Consider the following 21306-nt stretch of genomic DNA (forward strand, 5'->3'; position numbering starts at 1 on the left):
GTGTTGCTCTTTCTTAGCCATGTTCGTTACGAGGTGCTAAATCAAGTTAACGTTTAAGTGGCCGTTTAGTGCCTATGTTACCTCCCACACACACACACACACGCACACTCCCTTCTTTCCCCTCTCTGTCTCATTGGCTTTTCCACCCCCTGTTTATTATTATTTTTCCTTTTGTCATAAAGAGTTTTCTTGCATTGCCTTTGCTGCCTTTTATTGACTGTAAACTTTATATTTTTAATATTTTCTTTATGCTTTTCCTTTACGCTTGCTGTTGTTGTTACTTTGCAGCCTTGTAATTGTTTTTTTAAACAAAGTTTATAACTTTTATACAGTCCGTAACGATTCTTTATATTCCCCAACTGCTTTGTTGTTCCGCATCTTGTTATTCTTTGGGGTATTCCCTTCCCTCAGATTCGTCTCTTGCTTGGAGTTTTAATTTGCTTGTCTGCCTTTTTTTAATGGCTCTTCTTATGCAGTTTGCATTTGTTTTTTTTTTGTTTTTTACTTTGCACGGTGTCTGCATTGAAAAGCAGCAAAACTTCAATTGCATTTTTTGTGCTTTTGTTTTTCACTTAAGCACAAAGTAATTAAAAATATGGAAATCCTCTAGTGATTTTTTTAGACATTTAAATTTGGTAATGCAAGACAAAAATAAATGCAGGAGCAGCGAACAAAGTTTTTTTAGTAAGAGCCACTTACAGTTAAGTAAAATGTAACACGAAAAGTGCATTAAAGCAAGCTGAGCTAAATAAATTGTGAAATAAAATATGAAGTTGGATTTAAATTAGCTTATTAATTGACAAAAATTCCAACTAAAGAAATCGGTAGCCATAGGCTAAAATAAAATAATTCAATTAAAAATAGAGAAAAGAATAATTTATCTAATGAGTTTCCCAGAAACATTTAGTATTTGATATGGACAAATTCATTACACTAACTATGGCCAAAATCAGGAAACTCTCTGATTAATTAATTTATAATGGATTGCTTATAAAATTAAATTTGATTTGAAGTTTTTTAATACATTTCTTTAGTATTTTAAATTCAAATTTTAGAACAATAAAAAAAATCATTAAAAATGACTTAATTGATTATTACCTATAATTTATAGAACAATGTTAAAAAATACCATTTAAAATGACTTAATAATAATATAGTTACTTTTTAACTTTACTAAAACTATGTATAATGAATGATGATGAAGTACATTATTCCTTATTACTGGAAACACATAAATTTTCTATGAATTGCTTTCAAGGTTATAAATTTCAGAAAACTGAACGAGTTGGCAGCCCCATCGTTTGGCAGTGCCAAAGACTTTGTTTGGCATACGCAATTTCAATTTCGATTTCAATTCAACGCAAGTGCATTGCAATTGCATTTATGTAATCAACAAACAGTGTAAGACCTCCATAAATACACACACACACACACACACACACCTACATTAGTTTACACTGGTGCGCAAAGAAAAACTGTAGAATCGTGTTGCATTATTGATGCTCTCGTTGTTTTGAGTTGAATGAACATATTTTGCCTTGACATACATTGCATTGTTTAGCAAACAAGAGTGTCAGGACCTTGCCTCGCCCCTCCGCTCCCCTCCTCTCCGCTCCTCTCCTTGCCACCCACTCGTTGCAGCACCCTTCACCGCAAACACATGCACGGGCTGTGCTTGAGCCCATTGAAATCTCCTCCCCATGTGTGTGTACACAGTTTTTGTTCAAATAACACGAGCTTGTACAAGAAAACCAACAGTGGCTTCAACATCAACAGCAGCAGCAACAACAGCAGCAAAGGCAACGGCAACAGCGGCAACAACTTGCAACAGCTTGCAACAACAATAATGACATTTTGACTGACAGACGCAACAGTAACAGAGGCCCAAAGACAGTTGGACAGTGGATTAAGAGAGAGGCAGAGAAAGAGAGAGAGGGAGAGAGGGAGAGAGGGAGAGAGAGAGAGAGGAAGAGGAAGAAAGAGCAAAGAAAGAACGCACAGCGAAAGTGCTAGCAACAAAATACAAACTACAAGTTCTCAAAAATAACACACTCAACTAAAGTATACTCTACCAAAGAATCTATTGCAGCATATTACATTAAATTGAAAGTATATTATAGATTGAAAATGTGTATAATAACTAAACAAACGCAAACACTCAGATTCTGATTATTCATAACAAAATTTCAAAGTGGAAACAATTATTCGCAAGTAATTCAAAATAAATATAAAATAAAGTGAAACAATTAAATGAAATTTCATATAAATCAAATCAGAATAAAATGGTTCCATACTTTTAAAGTTGTTCTTCAGATAGATAGATTGTAAATAAATAAAGAAAAAATATTTTAAAAGGGAGGAAATTAATTTGACAAAAAAAATAATATAATTTCATTAAATAAAAGGAATACATTTTATTATTTTTACAAGAGGTAAAATTCGATTTTTGAAATCATATTCTCAATTTTTTAATATAAACAAAAAAATAAAATACTAATAATAACTGTAAACTTTATATTCAAAGTTTCATTATACAAAAATATTACATTTTTAATTTTATTAAAGCTTTTAATTTGTAAATATTTATTATTAATAATACAAAGTGGTAAACAGATCACATTAATTATTTCTAAATCATAAATCGTATTTTTATTTGTATTTAGTGTTAGGTGTCTCTTTAAAATTGTTTTCATTTATATTTTTAATTCCTATTATGATTTTTCTCTTATTTATGTAATATGATAAAATCAATAAATTTGCACACTTTCAATTAAAAGGTAAAAAATACACTCAATCAAAATGAATTCAACTCATTTTTAACGAATTCTCAACCAAGATGTTCTACAATCGTACATATCCTAATTTCGAAAGGGTATTGAAATAGCGCTTACAAGGCGCGCTGACGACGATGTTCAAAAACTTGTTGGGCGCTTGTTTGGTTAGGCTCTTGTTGTTCTCACGTTGTTTGTTGTATGTGTTGCTGTTTTTGTTGTTGTTGTTGTTTGTGTTGTTGTTGCTTTAGCTCTTGCCGTTGCTACTGTTGCAGTTGTCGACATTGAAGTCTGTTCACAAATACTTAACATGGCGCTCGCTATTTACACATACTTGTTGCAAATTGTTGTTATTGCAATTAGAACTGAGAGATGTCGACAACAACAATTGTGTAGATAGCGAAGAGGAATACAAGACGAAGACGGAGAAGGACAAGCAAAAAGGATGTGCAAAAGGATTTCGGTTTAGCTAGCTAATAAAGCAAGTTCCTTTCTGTTCCAAGTAATTTTATTGAGTTAACAATTGAAGATAAGAATAAACATGGACTATTGGCTCTCGCTCATTGGTGTATTGAGATGAAAAGTTTGCCCTCAGCGTGGATGTTGAGTAAGGAAAACTTCAATTGACAAGTTGGAAAAGTCGGTAAGTTTGTGCGAGCCAAACACATGTATGCAACAAATACAATTTAAACTTTTCGTAGCAATGAGAAACTTGGTTTATGTGCAGCATATTTAGATAATTATGCCACTTGTAAATGAGGTTAATTTGTGTTTTGTGGATTACAAGATTTATTTGACAGCTTATTTGCTTAGGAAACAATCTGACGGACTTTTGTCAAGAATTTAACTCTACTCTAAAGTAAACTTAATTTATTGAAATCTTTTTATTACAAATAATGTTCATTTCAGTCTCCCCAACATAAATATCACTTTTACTTTTTTATTATTGAAGGTTATTTGAACTATTTGATTAGATTTTACTTTACTTAATAATTTATTTAATATTTTACAGAATTACTGTGACATCTTAACTATTGGGAATTGATGCAACAGCTTCAAATTTTTAAATGCATTTTAAAATATTTCGATAATTTTTGCATATTTCAAAGGGATTTATTTCACAGTTTATTATTTGTGAGGAAATATTTGCAAAACTTTCTAAAGGAAACTTTATTTATTTCAGTATTATCCAACACTGTGGCATGTGTTTGTTAACTACTGGGATTTGACAGCTTCGACAGCTCTCAATTAGAAATTCTAAATGCATTTTAATACATTGCAAATGCTCCATTAGATGGTTAGATGAAAAAGTCAAGGAGACAGCAGCAAAATACATCAACAAATTTTGCATTTGTTTTTGTTTTTGCTAATTGCCGCTTGAATGAACTTAAATAGAAATTGATAGAAAACAAAATTTGAGTCGATGTTACGGCCAATTACAAGAAGCAATCAGCCTTAAATATTGTTTTGGCTTGTAAATTTGCACAATGTGCATTTTGTTGTTGTTTTTGTTGTTGTTGATGATGTTGTTGGATATGCTACACTGGGCCTCACGTAACGTAAGCTTAACGTAACGTAACGTAGCCATAAAAGTGCTAGCCCAAGAAGAAGAAACTGCTCCTGACTGACAGCTGCACTCATTGAGGCAATTTGCTTAAGTTACAAATTGAAATATTTGCATTTTATCTTAGAAATGCAAATGCTTCACTCCTCCTCCTCCTCCTCCTCCTCCTCCACCGCCCACTGTGGGCAAAGTATCTGTGCAAACAATGCCAAACAAATTGGCTATTCAAATCCGCAGACAACTTACCCTCTGCTCTGGTTCTTCCTCTTTCTTCTCCTACTGTTACTGCTGCTGCTGCTGCTGCACACGAGTTAAGGTCCTAGGAATGGGTTCGCAATTTATGCGTTGGCCCCGACGCTGAATGCATTTTACAATTTTCATGGGCTGCCAGCCATTTTTTGCCTCCGTTGCCAGGGCTGGCAGCAACACTCACATACACACACACACACACACACACACTTACACAAAAAGCGAAAAAAAACCCATTAAGATTACTTTCTATGGCCAGATTTGAGTCGCCCACGTCTTCTCTGCAAGGGCAAGAGTGAGACGGCAACAGTGTGCAGCGTCAACTGCAATCAGAAATACACAATACAGAGAAGCACGAATGGAGGCTTGATGAGATTTTTGCCGTTTTGCTTTTTTTTCACACACAGCTTGCAAATAAACAGCATGCGATGTGAGTAAGTCGAGTTGTTGTTGTTACATTACGAAAGCGGAGCCATAAAGTAGACGATTGATGAGCTTAGAACAATGCAAAACTGTGCACGCTCAGTTTATTTGCTTATTTAACTGCATTGGGATCACACACGAACTTCTACACGCACGCACTGCTTAAAAGAGACTGCACAACAATGCGAAGCGCAAGGACAGCCAAGAAGCACGCTCTCTCTTTTTTTCCTTTCGCGAAGTGAAAAGAGAAATGCCGAAAATTGTAAGCGTGCTTTGTGCGCTGCATTAAGTTTTTTTGATCATTGCCTTTGCTTAGCAGATGAGTGCACAGTTTTTGCGCTCTCTTAGTAATTGGCCACTGTAAAGAGCACGATGACCATCGTTTTTAATTGAGCGTAAAATTGCTGTGAACATTAGAGCGAAATTAATAATATTTCTTATTTATTTTGTTGCAAACTCAGCTTTAATGTTTCAACATTTTGCCCCATCTGGATGATTGTTTCCCGTGCGCATGGCTTTGCAGGAGTTTTTTTTTGTTTTTGTTTTTTTTGTGCGGCAAATTAAAAACTTTCGCGGTTGCTTTGGTTCAGGGGTGCTCAAATTCGTCTTATGGCAGTGCGTTTACTAACACAGACACAAGAAAACGTGTACATATGTAGCGGCGCTTTTGTGTTGGGGCGCAGCTGTGCACTGAGAGAAATTACGATTCTATTTTGTGTTTACATCCAGAACTACGAAGCATATTTCGCATTATATTCACATTTAAAGTTTTTGGTAAAAAAAAAAGTGCTCTCCAATTCATCACTCATTTTTCTAACCCACCAAAAAATTTAACATAACGCTTACGATGGTCGACCCCGAAATAAATCAAAACCCAACCCAGACAGAAGAATAAGTTCCAGTGCATGTGCTCGAGAAAAAAACAAAAACAAAATACATTGCGGTCAGCGAAGCGTGACGACGGAAAGAGATGGAATGGAGAAACAAGCAAAATTGTTTTTGTTTCGCATGCAAATCGAAGCCCATATGCACGGTGCGTATGGGCGCACTAGCCATAAGCACAGAGCATCTACAAAAACAAAAGTGCACTCAGTGTATAGGCGTTGAGCATCCCTGCTTTGGTTGATGCTCTTCTGCGTTTGGCCACAAAAATGAAGACAAAAATATTCAATTCAAAAGCAAGAGGAAGAGCAAGAGCACGAGCAAAAGCAAATTGTCTTTTATTTCAAGCTCATTAGCTTTTAATGCAATTTCATGCGGCTCAACGCGCCTCAATTTTTTGCCACGCGTAAATGTCCACAGAACGAGAAGGCATTAAAATTTAGGTGGTGGGAGGTAGGGAAGGAAGAAAATGTGAAAGAGAGTGAGAGCGCACATGCTTACAGCAACATACATACAGACATACATATACAACCATACATACAAACATACGTACAGCATCGCACATCGTTTGCATTACATTTTCATTTCATGTGTTCGTGTGGTGCAATTGTTGTTGTACCATATGTTTTGTGGATTTAGAAAATCGACTTTTGTCGTCATGAATTAAATTCTTTTCTCTTCATGTTGAAGGCAGCACACAACACACACACTCACACATACACAGAAGTGTAGAGAAGACGCGCTCCACAACATTTTATGTAAATTTTCTAAAATATTTATGGAAATGTAGCATATTGTGAGAGACTGCGTCAAAATGGCAGCCAAGTAAATATCTTTGTATGTATGTATCATTTTAGCTGGAGTAAACACAAGGCATACATATACACACTCACACAAGCACAGTCCAGAGAGAACAGACATCAGCATAAATTTTAAATAAATGCTACAGAAAGAGAATATTAAATGCTGTTTGTTGTTGCCACTCCATCCCACTCACACTCGCATGGCTGTGTGACTAAATGCAGCATTTTGCTAATGTTCCTCAAGACGCTGTGTGTGACAAGGTACACTATAATGACAACAACAACAATAACAACAACAACAGAGCAGTTTAAAACAAACAAATCGCCAGCTGCTGCTACCAAAAGATGTCACGCTGCAAAACCTATTGAAAGGTTAAAGCAATTTAAACGCTACATCAAAGTTGGGGAGTTTTCTGTTATCATCTTTCTAGTGTGTGCGCATTTCATTCATATACTATGCATACATACATATATGTATAAATGAATACTTTGCACATATGTATGAATATTTAGAGTAAAGTGTGTGCGACAGTGACAGAGCGATTGCAGGCAAGACTAAGTCCAACGCTTTATTTGCGCTGAAGTTGCACATTTTTTCTATGCTTTGTTCAATAGAGAGCGGGAAAGCGAGAAGAGGGGGGAAAGAAGTATGCAAATGAATTTTTGCCAAGTGCCACGGCGACAGTTTTATTGAGCTTATCTGAGCTAGCTCCATTGTGGCCAAAGAGAAAAGAGAGAGACAGCCATGAAAGAGACTGACAATTGGCGTACGTGCCGATAAAGTGAGTGCTATTGAGAGTAGTTCATAACAAAGCTGCATACCATAAGTGAAGCTTTCATGCATAAATAGGCACGTGCTTAGCATCGTTGCTGCGCTGTCTGTGCATTGATCGGCAGAGCTTTCGATGTGAGCTGCCTGCAGGCAAAAGCTTTGTGTGTAAGCTCTTTATCACTTTGACTTACTGCATTAAATGACATTTGCAGTTTGCTCAGTCATTAATTGTTCACTACTTTCTCTTTGTTTGACCTCTCTTCATCCTTGCCCCATTTAAATGTATTTGAATATCGCATCATTATTGTCCCGCTCTTTCCGCTTTCCCCTGCTATGTTAATATTCTAGCATCTAATAAAGTTTTCGCTTGCCATCAAAAGTTATTCCATCGCCAAGTTAAGTAAAGAGTATTTTACCTGCAATAGTCAGGCATCCGTTTCGTTCCCTTTTCTTGGTATCAGTCTAATGCGCTTAATCAAATGTTTATCTTTCAGTTGGCAGTGTTGCTTTACCTTCTTCTTTACCTCTCCCTCTCCCTCTCGCACACACACTCTTTCGCTGACGTCTTACAATTTTCCTGCGCTTTTCCTTCCACTGAACTGTTGTTGTTTTTTTTTTGTGTGATTTTTCTCATTTATTTTCGTGCGCATAGATTATGTAAATTTTACTACTTTCACTTCGACATTTTCATTATGTCGAAAGCGGGAGACAATGTCTTGCTCTTCTTGTGAAAAATTGCGCTCTCATTTTGTACGAACAGAAAAAAAAGTAAAGTAAAGAAACGGAGTCAGAATTCGTATTTAAAATACTTGCACATAATTTATTTTCTCGCGAATACAAATCATTTCATTTTCGTGCAAGTCACGACGGCTCCTCAACAACAAAAAAAAAAAAAAGAGTAGCATATCTTACGGCGCCATGCCATTAAAGACAACCCTGCTTTTGCCTTCCTTGCCATCCTGCTGTCGTTCTGCCAGCCAGCCATAGATGGAGCCTCTGATGATGGTTATATTACATTAACTGCAGCCAACAGCAACAACAACAACAGCAACATCAACAAAATAGTTCCGTGTGCCAAAAGTAAAATGAAAATAAAATGTAGCCTCAAAAAAAAAAAAGAGAGGAATGAAACGGTGTGTGTAGACTGAAGAGGCAACGCAGAAAGGGGACAAGGAGTGAAGCACAATGAATATGTAACTAGGGGGAGTGGCAAACAAGGGCGAGGCTGCGCTAGGCTGCCAAAGGGGAAGAGGAAGGGGATGTCGAGGGTGCTCGACTACGAGATGCGCTGCGTTTAATGTTCATAGCAATTTGGCTAGCAAAAACAACGTTGTAAACTCTCCAAAAAGCGTGGCGCAGGCAACATGATATTCTAATAAGCTCTGGGCACAGCGCCATCTAGCGACGACAAGTGCGCGATAAATTTAAGTATGTTAAATAAAATGAAAACTACACATTTAAAATAATAATATTCGAGCATCGTTTTGGGGAAAAAGGCGAAATTACATTAGAATTAAACCGACACGCATAATTTGCAAATTGCTGATAGCGCCATCTAGCGTTGGGGAATGATTTTAATAAAACCCCGAGAGCTTGATTAAAAAGAAGGAAATAAACTACGTATTTTAAGTAATGTTGTAAAATAAAGATTAATTAATATTCAAACATTTTAATAAGAATTCTGCAAATTCGAGTATTTGAAAATAAAATTTAAGACTTCCGGAAATATATGCTAAGAACTTTAATTACATAAACAAATTTATTACATTTAAAAATTTTAGAATTTGAAAAAAGAAAGAAAACAAATTAGAATTACAATTTTGAATTTGACAAAAATTTAAATAAAGAGAACAAAATAATACAAAATTATTATCACAAAAAACTTGCTTTTTAAAATTAAATAAGAAAATATATAGAAAAAATTCCTTTAGTATAAAGAATATATATTTATAAATTTTATTTACAGTACTTTTAAAATATTCGTTTTTTAAATTCAAATAGAAAAATATATTGAAAAGATTATAACTTTATTATAAAGTATACATATATATTTATAAATTTTATTAATAGAAAATATAAAAGAAGAATATTAATATTATTACAGAATAATTTTATTCAGATACATGATAAATCTATCAGTATACATTTTAACTCTAAATCTAAAATAAAATCAGCAACTTTGGAAGCCTAACAAGTAGCATAACTTAGCTAATATGCTAAAATTCTGATAACATTTCTTCATTTTCAAATTGATACTGACTCTATATAAACATTTTATAGTCATCTGTGATTTTGAAGTAGAGTTTTTAAGTAAACACTTAAGAGATTCAGGAATACATAAAAAGACTGACCAAATGATGATATACTTTCAAATAAATAAATAATAAGAAAATAATGTCAAAATTGTGAGAAATTTACAACTTTTAACTAAAACTAAGTCTAATATAAAATCATTATCTTTTCAAGTCTAGCAAGTTGCTTAACTTAGCTAATATGCTGTGTTTTTGTTAGAGTCCTAGCAGAGCTGTCAACTGGTAACCCAGTCGAGTGTGGAGTAACATGTGGCAAGCAGTTTGCGACGCCCATTACACCGTTGTTATGTGGGCGTCTCTCTCTTTCTCCTCTCTCTCTCTCTCTCCCTCTCTCTCTGTCTGTGTATGTGTATAAAGGTAACTCTGTTGGGTGTTGGGCTGGACTATCTGTAAATGTGGCACTGTCTCATCGCTCACTCATTAGTCGAGCGCTAAAGTTGTGTTTATTTTAATGCAGCCGACAACACGGCGTATGCGTAATTAAATTTCATGTGCCACACGAATGAAACCAGGTTGTCTGAGCGTCATCATCGTGTTGCAGTTGCCACGCTTTGATGCGGGCAAGCATCACAGCACAGCACAGAGCCCTCTATTAGTTGTTGAGCAGTAATTTAAACAGTAAAAAGTTAACAGTTCGGAAAGCTTCCCTTCCCGATAGCTTCCCTTTTCCCTTCCCTGTTTTGAGTGACAGGTTGAAAGTTCAAGCAAGCATGCATGGAATTCGTTTTGCATGCGCAAAAAGTCCTTCAGGACTCCAAATCAATCTCAAAGCTGCACTGTCTACCCTTGACTGTTGTTATCTTATGCGTTGTCCTGTCTCTGTTTTGTTATTGGAGTCGTTGTTGCCTTCCCATTCTTTCCTCTGCGTGTGTAAATATCAACAACTGCCAGTCTGTCTGTCTGTCTGTCTGTCCCGCTCTTGTCTGCCCCTTCTATCTGTGGGCTGTCTGGTTATCTGTCTCCCCTTGACAGGCGCCGGGTTTTCCACTCGACGACCAAACGGATCGACACTAATTGCTTGACCTTTTTTTTCATGTTGTTGTTGTTGTTGTTGTTGTATTTTGTGCTCTGTGTTGACCTTTGAACGAGACTCCACTTTGCATGCGTTGACGCGATTCGCTAACGCGTTGACTGCCAACTGCCAACTCCTCTCTGACCTCTGACCTCTCCCCTTTACCACGGCACAAAAAAAACACACGGCTGTCGACGTCAACATTGACATGGATAACCACTTACGAGTCAAGTACAAAACAGACGTAACCTCAACAATTCAAAATGTCCCGAAAAAGAGAATCCATTCAACATCGAACAGTTTGAACTGTTTGTTAAGCCTCCAAAGGTCAAAGTCCATTTGTTAACTTCTGATAACATTTATTCATTTGCAAATTGATATGGGCTCTCTTTAAACATTTCACAGGCACCTGTGATTTTGAGGTACAGCTTTTTCAAGCTTTTAAGTAAACAATTAAGAGACTCAGCACACATACACATACAAAATACTAACCAAAAGTTGGTACGCTCTTCTGTACTGAGCAAATAAATGCATTGTACCGAGAAAATTTTATTGTAATGCTATTTCATCATGAAAAGTTATATAAATTAGTATGTATTTAAAAAACGTACACAAAACTTAAAAAAATGTACATCGCATATAAAATATACCGACTCTGCTGCAAATGGAACAAATTTGACAAACTCTTCTAGCATCAAACTGCATTACAATAATTTCTCTTAAGCAAATCACGCAGACGTGCGAATTGCGCCAACAGCTTAAATATTTCTCTTAAGAACTAGCAAGTTCGAACAAACAGAGCGCAGCAATATTTCTCTTAAGCTACAGGCGCAGCAATAACAAAGCAAGCGACAAAGCGACAGAAAAGGACAAAGCGACAGGCGTCACTTTTCGTCGCGACAGGATCGTTGCAGAAAAATTGCTGATTAATTATTTTGCGTGTGTTAATTTTGTTCTGCTTCTTCTTTTTTTTGCGTTTAAGTGAAAATAATATGCAATATAAATGGTGCAATTGTTAAGCAAGTGTTTTATATTTGAAAATCAGCAATATTTTCGGTGGTTTTAATTTGCAGCATGGAATTTGCAAAATTGTAGCGGTAAAATGCTGCGCCAAAAAATGCAAACGTTAGAAAGAGACACAACGCGTCGCAGGAAAAAGTGAAGTGAAGTTTCTAGTGGTATGCAAATGTGGTTTTTGTTTGTTTTTTTTTATGTGTTGAATGTGCAAAGTGCTTAATAATGACGCAAATTCATTAAAACGTATTGGGTGAGCTTCATTTTAATTAATTATTTTACAAACATAATATGTTTAACATATTATCTAAGCACCGTTAAGCAACGCAAAGTGACCAATTGATCATCTCAAAAAAATACTGAAAATAATACCAGCTTATACATTCAAATTTGGTATAAATGCAGCAAGGATTTCAACGACTATGAATTGCTGGCCACATTTTGTTTTCGTTGCATTTGCTTGATTTTAATTGAAATTTAAAAAAATATGCTAAATTTTATTTACGTTATTGAACCTTTTAAAAATATCGTGAATGTGCTGCATAACATTTTGATGGAAATTCGAAATATTTCTCTTTGCGTTTTCAAGTGACATAAATTTTAGAGTTTGATATCTAAGCTTGTTTTATATGCTGATTCAATTCATTGGGCGGATATGAAATGCATCACATCATATGACAAAAACAATCGCAATCATTTGTCCGCTCCCCAGTTGATAGAAGGACGAAGAGGGAGAAGGGGAGGAGAAGCAATCAACATTTTGTCATGCATTGTGTTAACATTCATTTGCTGCACCGTTGCAGCTCTCAGTTTGTGTCATTTGCATATTTATTCTTAACCCAAATCTAATAAAAACATTGCAGTAAAAGCGAATGCATAAATCAGGTCGAGAACAGGGTAAAGAAAGAGTGAGAGAGAGGGGGTGTAGGGAGACCGAAAGGGGGACCAACAAATGCCAAAAGCCAAACGCAATGTAAAATCCCACAAGTGCATAAATTTTGAGCATTTACCTAGGGTTATGATGCTCCAGCAGCCTGCAAATTCTCACATACACATAGAGACAAAAACACACACACACACACACAGATGCATAAGCTGACATTGCACACATACACAGAATTTTTAGCAGAGAGAACAAGCAAAGCAACTTTAATGTGCAACACATGCAACATGTGTGTGTTTGTGTGTTGCACCTGCTGAGATTTTTGGACATGCGGCGCATACCTCAACGCCAACTTATGGCCACATTTTGTGCCCCGTTTTTATGCAACTCTTGCGAATTCTTTGCCAAGATTTTTCTGCTGGGGGGGGCCGCATAAAAACAACCAGGCAAAAAGTGCTGTTAAACTTTCGCTTGAGCAAATAAAAATTGTGCAGCTGCAGCTGCAACAGCTATTTTTTGCAAGCTCTCGCTTTCGGGGGCAGCGGGGTTAAGGGCATGAAGACATGAACTCTTCGCCATTAGCCGACTGTGTGCCGCATGTCAACTGGAGTGGCAATAAGTGGCATGCAACCAGGTGGCGCCACACACACACACATACAGACAGTATAAACTGCAACTTGGCCTAGAAACTTGGCTTATTGGCAGTTCCATTTACCAACCTACCTATCTTTCCCGCTCTCTTCACGTCTTCATGCGAAAGCAAAAAGCACTTAAAAAATGGGTTTTCAATTTGTCTTAATCTTGCGAAAGTTGCTCTTCGTTTATTTTTAATGACGAGAGATTCATCAGCCATCAAATTGCCAATCCAATAAACTGAGAAACTTATATCGCCTTCGAATGAAATGAATTCGCCATCTGTTGCTCAACTCTTTTATCTGATTTGCTGACAACTTGAAAGTCTAAAAACTTTGGCAATTTAATTCTAGTCTATTTTTTGTATTTTTTTTGCTACATTTCGAATTCTCTTCAATTAGTTAGTTGCTTTAATGGTTATACTCATAATGCGATTATTACTTGTTATTCGACAATTAATATGAGAGACTTTTTGGGACAGAATTGTTTTTTTTTTTTTAATGAAGCCTGAAGATTTCTATGCGACACCTGTGATAATATTTATTTTTTTAACTACATAGTTGTATTATTGGGAGTGCATTTAAAATAAATATTTTTTTTCTACTAATAAATTTTTGGTTTTTATATTTTTGAATTTTTTATTAAATCATTTATTGACATTAATCTATCACATCTACTGACAGTTTTTACCATATTTTTCATTGTGTTTCTTTAATCCGTTTAAAATTCGTATAACAATTTTGGCATCTGCAATTTTATTATTTTTATAGCTTTGCAATAAATGTAGTTTTATTATTGAATTTAAATGGTGTTCTTAACATATATTCCTTTTCTTTGATTCCTGTTTATATATGCTGAAATACTTTATTATTAACTGTTTATGTACATATGCTGAAACTCTTTATTATTAAATAATTATTTTGAATGTGGAATTGTTGTTGATTAAATTCTAATAATAATACATTAACACGCCATATGAAATGTTTTTTCTGATGTATGTTTAATTCGATCAAAATTCCAATAAAAATTCAGTCACCTGCAATAACATTTATTTTTTATTGAGAGCGCAGTTAATTCAAAAGTTGTTGAGCCAAAACCAATTGTACAATTTCAGCAAATATTTCGTTTTCGTTTTCGTACTTCGCAGTTTCTACAATATTCAGCAGCAAAACCCGTCCATCCACTTGTACTCGCCATCTCAACACAATACACGACCAATTCACACGATTTTTCCCTTCACAATTTGAGTGTGTGTGTGTGTTTCCCTTCTCCCTTCCGGCAATTTACGCGCTAGTAACGATTGCATTGCAATTGCTTGACCCACATGTCATAAACAATAAAATATATTAAAATATATACGCGGCATATGGGGAGAAAGGACCCATTTAAAACAGGACAACAAGCGAACACAATGGACACAATGCACCACAAGGGGGCGCTGCCTGAAAATTTAAACAAATTTTTGCACATTTCCTGCTGCCCATTGTGATTGCTGTTGTTGTTGCTGCTGCTCCTGTGTTGTTCATATCGTCGTTGCTGTATTTCGTATTGCGTTGTGTGCTGCACTTGCAGCTTGACACAGTTCTCTACCACACCCATTTATTTGCAATGTCAACGAGAGTGGCAAGAAAAAAACAAGCCAGATGTCTGAAATCGAGTGAACTCAACGTTTAAGCACCCGGTACAGTTCGTAGACAATGAATACAGATAAGAAAAATATTTATGTTGCATATACATGAGGAAAATCTTAATAACATTCAACGAGAAAGTACAGACTTTTCACTTGTTAGGATAACTTCAACTTTCTGGCAGTAGACACTCCACATTTTCTTTTGGTATTTATATATAACATTGGTATTTTTTTCGTATAATTCTTTTGGTATTTGTATGTAACATTTTTATTAATGTTATTAGTATATTTAATCTTCATTGGTATAATTCTTTTGGTATTTATATATAACATTTTTATTAATGTTATTAGTATATTTAATCTTCTTTGTTATATATATATATTTTTTTTTGGTTTTTATATATGACATGGTTATATACATATATACATAACATTTTATTTTATTGGCATTAGTATATTTTATGTACTTTTGTGTAATTCTTTTAGTATTTAATCATAACATTTTGGTTTGGTTCTTTGGTATAATTCTTTTGGTATTTATACATAACATTTCAATTATAACCATTATTATATTTAGTCTTCTTTTGTATAATTCTAACATTATAACATTTTGATTATTGTCATTGGTATATTCATTCTTCCTTGGTATAATTTTATATAATATTTCTATTTGTATAACATATTTAATTGGTTTTGATTCATTTGAAATGGTACTTGGCTTTAATTTTTTTGTTACTTTTAGAAAATTTTAATTATTTAATTTTTGAAATAGTTTTTGAATAAAATTCTTTTTTGCTCTGCACTTTGTATTAATTTTATTTTTATTACTTTCGTCACTTTATTTAGTTTTAAAATCGTCTTAATGAATTGGTTTTTTTTTATATTTTTATAATATTTATAATTATTATTTATTGTTATTATTAATTATTATTTTATTTAATATTCATTTTTATTTTTTCTAATTTCATTATGTATTATTTTATTTTCGTCACTTTATTAAGAGTTAAAAGTGTCTAAATGAGTAGGAAATTTTTATATTTTGTTTGTTTTTATAAGTTTATAATTATAATTTAAATTATATTTTCATTTTTTTTAATTATTTGTTCAACTTTTTGCTTGTGTTGTTACCATAAATTATACATTTATCTGCCTTTGGGGACCAGGTATATAAAACATGCACTCGAAAGCGACCAAAATATCTTTTGCTCGCTCTCTTTGCATCTCAATTTGTTAGAGATACTTCTCTGCAGGCATAAAGGCGTAGTCTTCTTCTCGGTTAATGTATGCAATTGCATAACTTTATTATGCCCTTGGTACCCATGTGCAGGGTATTAAAAATGCCCATGTTGCAGGCTGCAAGCTGCTGCTCGTTCGTGCCACTGCTAATGGCCACTGCATGCTGCAGCCTATGAAATTTACATGTAATTTTGACTGGCAAGCCGAAGATGTGGAAGCAAAACAGCAAAAGATGAATAGAGGCGTTTCAGTTGTTCGTGTATTCATTAGGCAGGCGAAACCAAATTCAACATTTTCTTGTAGCAGCGATGACCTTGTTGTTGTTGTTGTTGCAAGTAGACCTTGAACCGAACAAGTGAGAGCAAGAGAGAAAGAGCGAGAGTCTGTGGCTAATTCAACAGCGACCATGACAACGCCCCTTCGCTGTCATTGCAATTTTCGGTGACAATTTCTGTGGCTAATTAGCAATGGGCAATGGGCCAATGTCAGAGCTCTGGGAATGACAATGGGCATATTAAATGGCAGTTGAAATGCTTAAACGGAAATGCCAAATGACAATTGGGATTGAGACGATTTTAAATTAATTTCAGAGTGATCTAATTAAAGCGAAAGTTTTTTTTTTTGCTGGCTGGGATGTGCTGCATTTTATTGGGATTTAATTTCCGTTGTTGCAGCCTTCAAGGTACCACACATCCAGATACACTCTTCAATGCTTGTGCAACCGCAAGGCGTGTGTGAAAATTGAAATGTCACCCATACAAGCGGCTCCACACATCTCACACTCTCTCTGCCTCTGCCTCTGTACTTCTCTCTCAATCTCATGCATGCCATGTCGTGGTTCGCTTTTGCTGCTTGTCTGCCGTTGACAGTCATTGACAGCAGCAGCAGCAGCGACGAGAACGAGAGCGAGGACGATTTTAAGAGGTCGCTGTAAGGGGTGTAAAAGAGGGGTGCAAGGGAGTTTTTGGGTGTTTTTTTCGGTGTGGATGCCACATTGCAGGCAGGCAATGTTGCATGCCGAGCTGCACTTAATGCTGACTCAACGCTATATAAGTTCTTATTTGCCAGGCGACTTGGCATCTCTTGACTTTGCCCTGTTTCGATACTTTCGCTTCGCAGCGCAACTCGTGCAACTTAATTTGCACTCTACATCGGCCATAGCAGGCAAAGATAAGGCTTTGAAATCAGGTTTTGCATAGTTGGACTTGAGTTACAAAAAGTGTTGCCTACTTTTCGGCAGCAGCTATATTTTAAAATTTAGAATGTAATTAGACCGCAATCAGAATTGTAAAATATACATTTTATTTGTTACTCTCATTTTATAATATTCAGTTCACTTTTTAGGCATATTTTTCTATTTTTATTTTTTTTACATTTAATTGACTTTCTTTTCTATCATTTTGTAGCGTGTTTTGACTAGACTTCTCAGTTGCATTTGAGTTATGAAAAATGTTGCCTACTTTTCGGCAGCAGCAATATTTTAAAATTTATAATGTAATTAGACCACTATTAAATTTGCTACTATTAATATATAATATGTCTATTTTTTATGAATATTTTTCTATTTTTATTTTATTTACATTTAATTGACTTTATTTTCTATCATTTTGTAGCGTGTTTTGACTGTTGGATTTGAGTTAAAAAAAGTGTTGCCTACTTTTCCGCAGCAGCCATATTTTGAAATTTAGAATGTAATGCCATATTTACATTTTAGTTGCTACTCTCAATTTATAATATTCAGTTCACTTTTTCTGTATATTTTTCTATTTTTATTTTATTTACATTTAATTTACTTTGTTTTCTATAATTTTGTAGCGTGTTGAAACATTCGTTTCGATCTCACTTACGACAATAGTTTTTTATACATTCTTTTTATAGCCAACTACAAGCTGTCGCCTGACTTTTTACCCCACAGACAGTGGCCAACAATTTCCCCGTCCGTTTTGCCCGCAACATCTTTAGCTGCTTTTTAGCACAAATCCTTTTTTGTAGTTTAAAACGTTTTCGACAGGATTTAGTTGCATGACTTTTTGCTTTTAACATTTTTGCTGTTGCGCTCTTGCAAACATTTCTAGTGTGGTGGTCAGTTCCCTACTTCGTCCCTAGCCCCTTTCCTCTGGACTGGACTCTGACTGGCCTGAAGCTGTGCTGATCCTGTTTCTGTACCCGACACGTAGCTGCATGGCCAAACGTGCGCGGCATTTCCAAATACAAATACATGGCCGCATTTTGTAGTTGCCACCCACTTACTTAACTATACACCCTTTGGGCCATAAGCTGCCGCCCCCGCCCACCGCTCTCTCTTTCACCCGTTCTTAACCCCATCAGCTTGGCTGGATTTTCTGCTGTTCCGTTGCAGTCTCAATAAATTGTGTTGTCGGTTTTATTTGTTGACCACTTTTGCGATCGAATCTTAAATTCGATATATAATTCGCTCTTACGACTTGTGTTTTTGGCCATTTTGTGTTGGCAATCTCGTGCACTTCTGTGTGTGTGTGTTGGAAGAAAATCAGTTATTATGGGGTGCCTTAATTGTTGCACTGTGTTGACACTGTTGAGCCAGAGCCAAGTAAACCATTTAAAGCCCAATTGTCGTGACTAGGGGAAACCGTTGTGTGTTGTTGCAGATACGAACTGCCAACTGACAACTGGTAACTAGCGACTGCCGACATTTGCCTCTCTCACATTGTTTGCGGTACAACTTTTTGCCCAGCTTTGTTAATTCGGTCAATATTTGCGGACGCACGAAATAAAAATGAAAACTCAGCGCAAAACTTTTCGCAGCGCTGTCGCTGCGACGCCAGCTAAAGCAAAATAATGAAAAAATCTATTTAACCCCTTAATGGTTGTTGGCCCAAACTTATTCCCTTCTCTTTTTTCTCTCTCTCGCTCTCTTTCCTTTATATTGCATGCCATACGATGTGGTCTGTAGTTTGTTTTGCTTTTTGGATTGTGCAGAGAGCAGGAAGCAGGAAACTTTAGAGCTGTGTTTGCAAAGGCTGCCCACTTTAGCAATATATATATATATACGATATAAATACATATATATTCCATATATATACTCTATATACGATGTGTACACATGAGCAACAGTTGTGACAGCTGTCAAATGGTTGCATGTGTTCACTTTTGCTGTGGTGCGTCTTTAATTTGTTCATAGCTGATATGACCATAGAAAAAGTGTGTTGTGAAAGTTGAGAACAGCCAACACGTTATCTTATATATAATTATATGCCATAAACAACTATGTTAATTGCTGCAAAATTCCATCAAAAAAACTATTTCTATTAAATGAGTGCTTATGAAAGAAGTAAAAGTTGAAAACATTTAATAACTCTTAAAACGTTGACTTTGCAATTTTTTATATACATTTTTATACCCGCTACTCAAAGGGTAGAAGGGTATTATAAATTTGGAAATTTAGATCTGATCAAATAAATAATGCAGAAGTTGTTTATGGAAAAAAACGCCTTCTGCAATAGCTTCTTTGGCTGACAATCTAGTACGTTTAGTACTCCTTGGTATATTTTGATTATAATACTATATAAATATACCAAATATATCCTTCGGTATATTTTTGTATTTTTGCCGTACACTCAAAATAACGTTCGATGTATTCTAGTATTTTGATATATCGTTTAGCACAATGTAGTATTTTCCAAATACTAAAATATACCGCTGGCTATAAAAAATACCGTATTAATGTGGTTTATTTTTAGTATACCGGCCTGTTTTTTTTCTTATTGAAAACAAATCGATTTACCAAATATGGACTTCGGTATATTTTAGTATTTGGGTAATATTGGGTATATTTTAAGAATAGTACCGCCTATTTTGCTCTTAAATTAAAAATAAGTAGCGAGTATCTCACAGTCGAGCACACTCGACTGTAGCTTGCCTACTTGTTAGTTTTACTTTGAATCGCAATACGCAAATCAGAATTTTTTTGTGTGATCTATTTTCAGCTATTTAATTAAATTTCCACAAAATATTACAAACGTTTTGTTACTTATTAATTTCCTTTTTTTGTGTATAAATACTATTAATTTAAGAGGCTGTTTGAAGTGTTTCACTCTTAGCTCTAATTACAAGTCCGGCTATTTGCACAACTTACCTGTTAAGTATTCAGTTTGGGAGCCACGCTCACGCTCCAGTTCTTCAGCTCAACTCAGTTCACAGATCAAGTTGGTTCAGTTCAGTCGAAAACTGGCAAAAACTGAAAGCAGAGAGCAAAAGTTTCGTCTTAATTTTTTTTTTTTTTTTGGTTGCTGTTGTACGTGTTGTTGTTTTATTTTTTTTCGGCGTTAGTTAAATTTGTTTGCAAATTATTTGCTTTGCTGTTTGTTGCTTTTGTTGTTTAGCTGTTGCGTGCAAAGAGCCTTAAGTTAATTAGCCTGAGTTAAGCTTCAGAGTTTGCAGAACGTTCAGGAATTTCATAGTTGAACTTTAGTTTCAACTTTGGGCTAAATACAACACAAAAATCAAGAAGTTTAGTTTTGCAACAATGTTGAGTAAGAACGCATGAATCAATTGCCAAATTCGAATTTTGACTAATAATAAGAAATACACTCAAATTTAAAAACTCTTGTTGAAGACTTTCCGCTACTTTTTGTGTCTTTAACGTGGCAACCGCAACAGCTCGCAGCTGACCATAAATAATCAAATCTTATACACAATCTGCAAACAGATTTTGCGTTTCTAATAAATTTCACTTTGCGAGTAACCACGAAAAAAAGGCAACCAACAAAAAATAATAAATATGCAACAAAAACGAAGATTGGCAATGAGGGCTAAAAAGGCCAAATCTTTTTGCCCAGACAAGAAAATATTAAAATTTATATTTATATCATGGCACACACACAAACACAATATACAATATATATATAGTATATATATATCTATGTAAATCGGTGTAAAGAGGGTTGTTGTTATGTTGGCTTATTGGAAATTGCGTTAGGACAAAACTATACAGAGGCAAAAAAAAAACTAAGAAGAATGAAGGAAAAGCAAACAGCGAAATAGAAGCGACAACAAATTATGGTTCACCGATTTTATAAGCGATTTTTATACCCTGTGCAGGAAAAACTGATGGAGCATGGAATACTGTCAAGTTGTCAAAACT

General features: G+C 35.1%; 1 protein-coding gene across 3 annotated transcripts in view; it reads right to left on the reverse strand.

Annotated features, from left to right (window-relative positions):
- The window catches only part of LOC133837392 (uncharacterized), a 154519-nt gene that overhangs the window by 98161 nt on the left and 35052 nt on the right, over positions 1 to 21306 (reverse strand). For all 3 annotated transcript variants that reach the window (XM_062268147.1, XM_062268140.1, XM_062268155.1), the window contains one exon: positions 20299 to 20400. The gene's annotated coding sequence lies outside the window, so the exon portion shown is untranslated. The remainder of the gene's footprint in view (positions 1 to 20298; positions 20401 to 21306) is intronic.

This window comes from Drosophila sulfurigaster, chromosome 2L (genome assembly GCF_023558435.1).
Source record: "Drosophila sulfurigaster albostrigata strain 15112-1811.04 chromosome 2L, ASM2355843v2, whole genome shotgun sequence".
Classification (NCBI taxonomy): Eukaryota; Metazoa; Arthropoda; class Insecta; order Diptera; family Drosophilidae; genus Drosophila; species Drosophila sulfurigaster.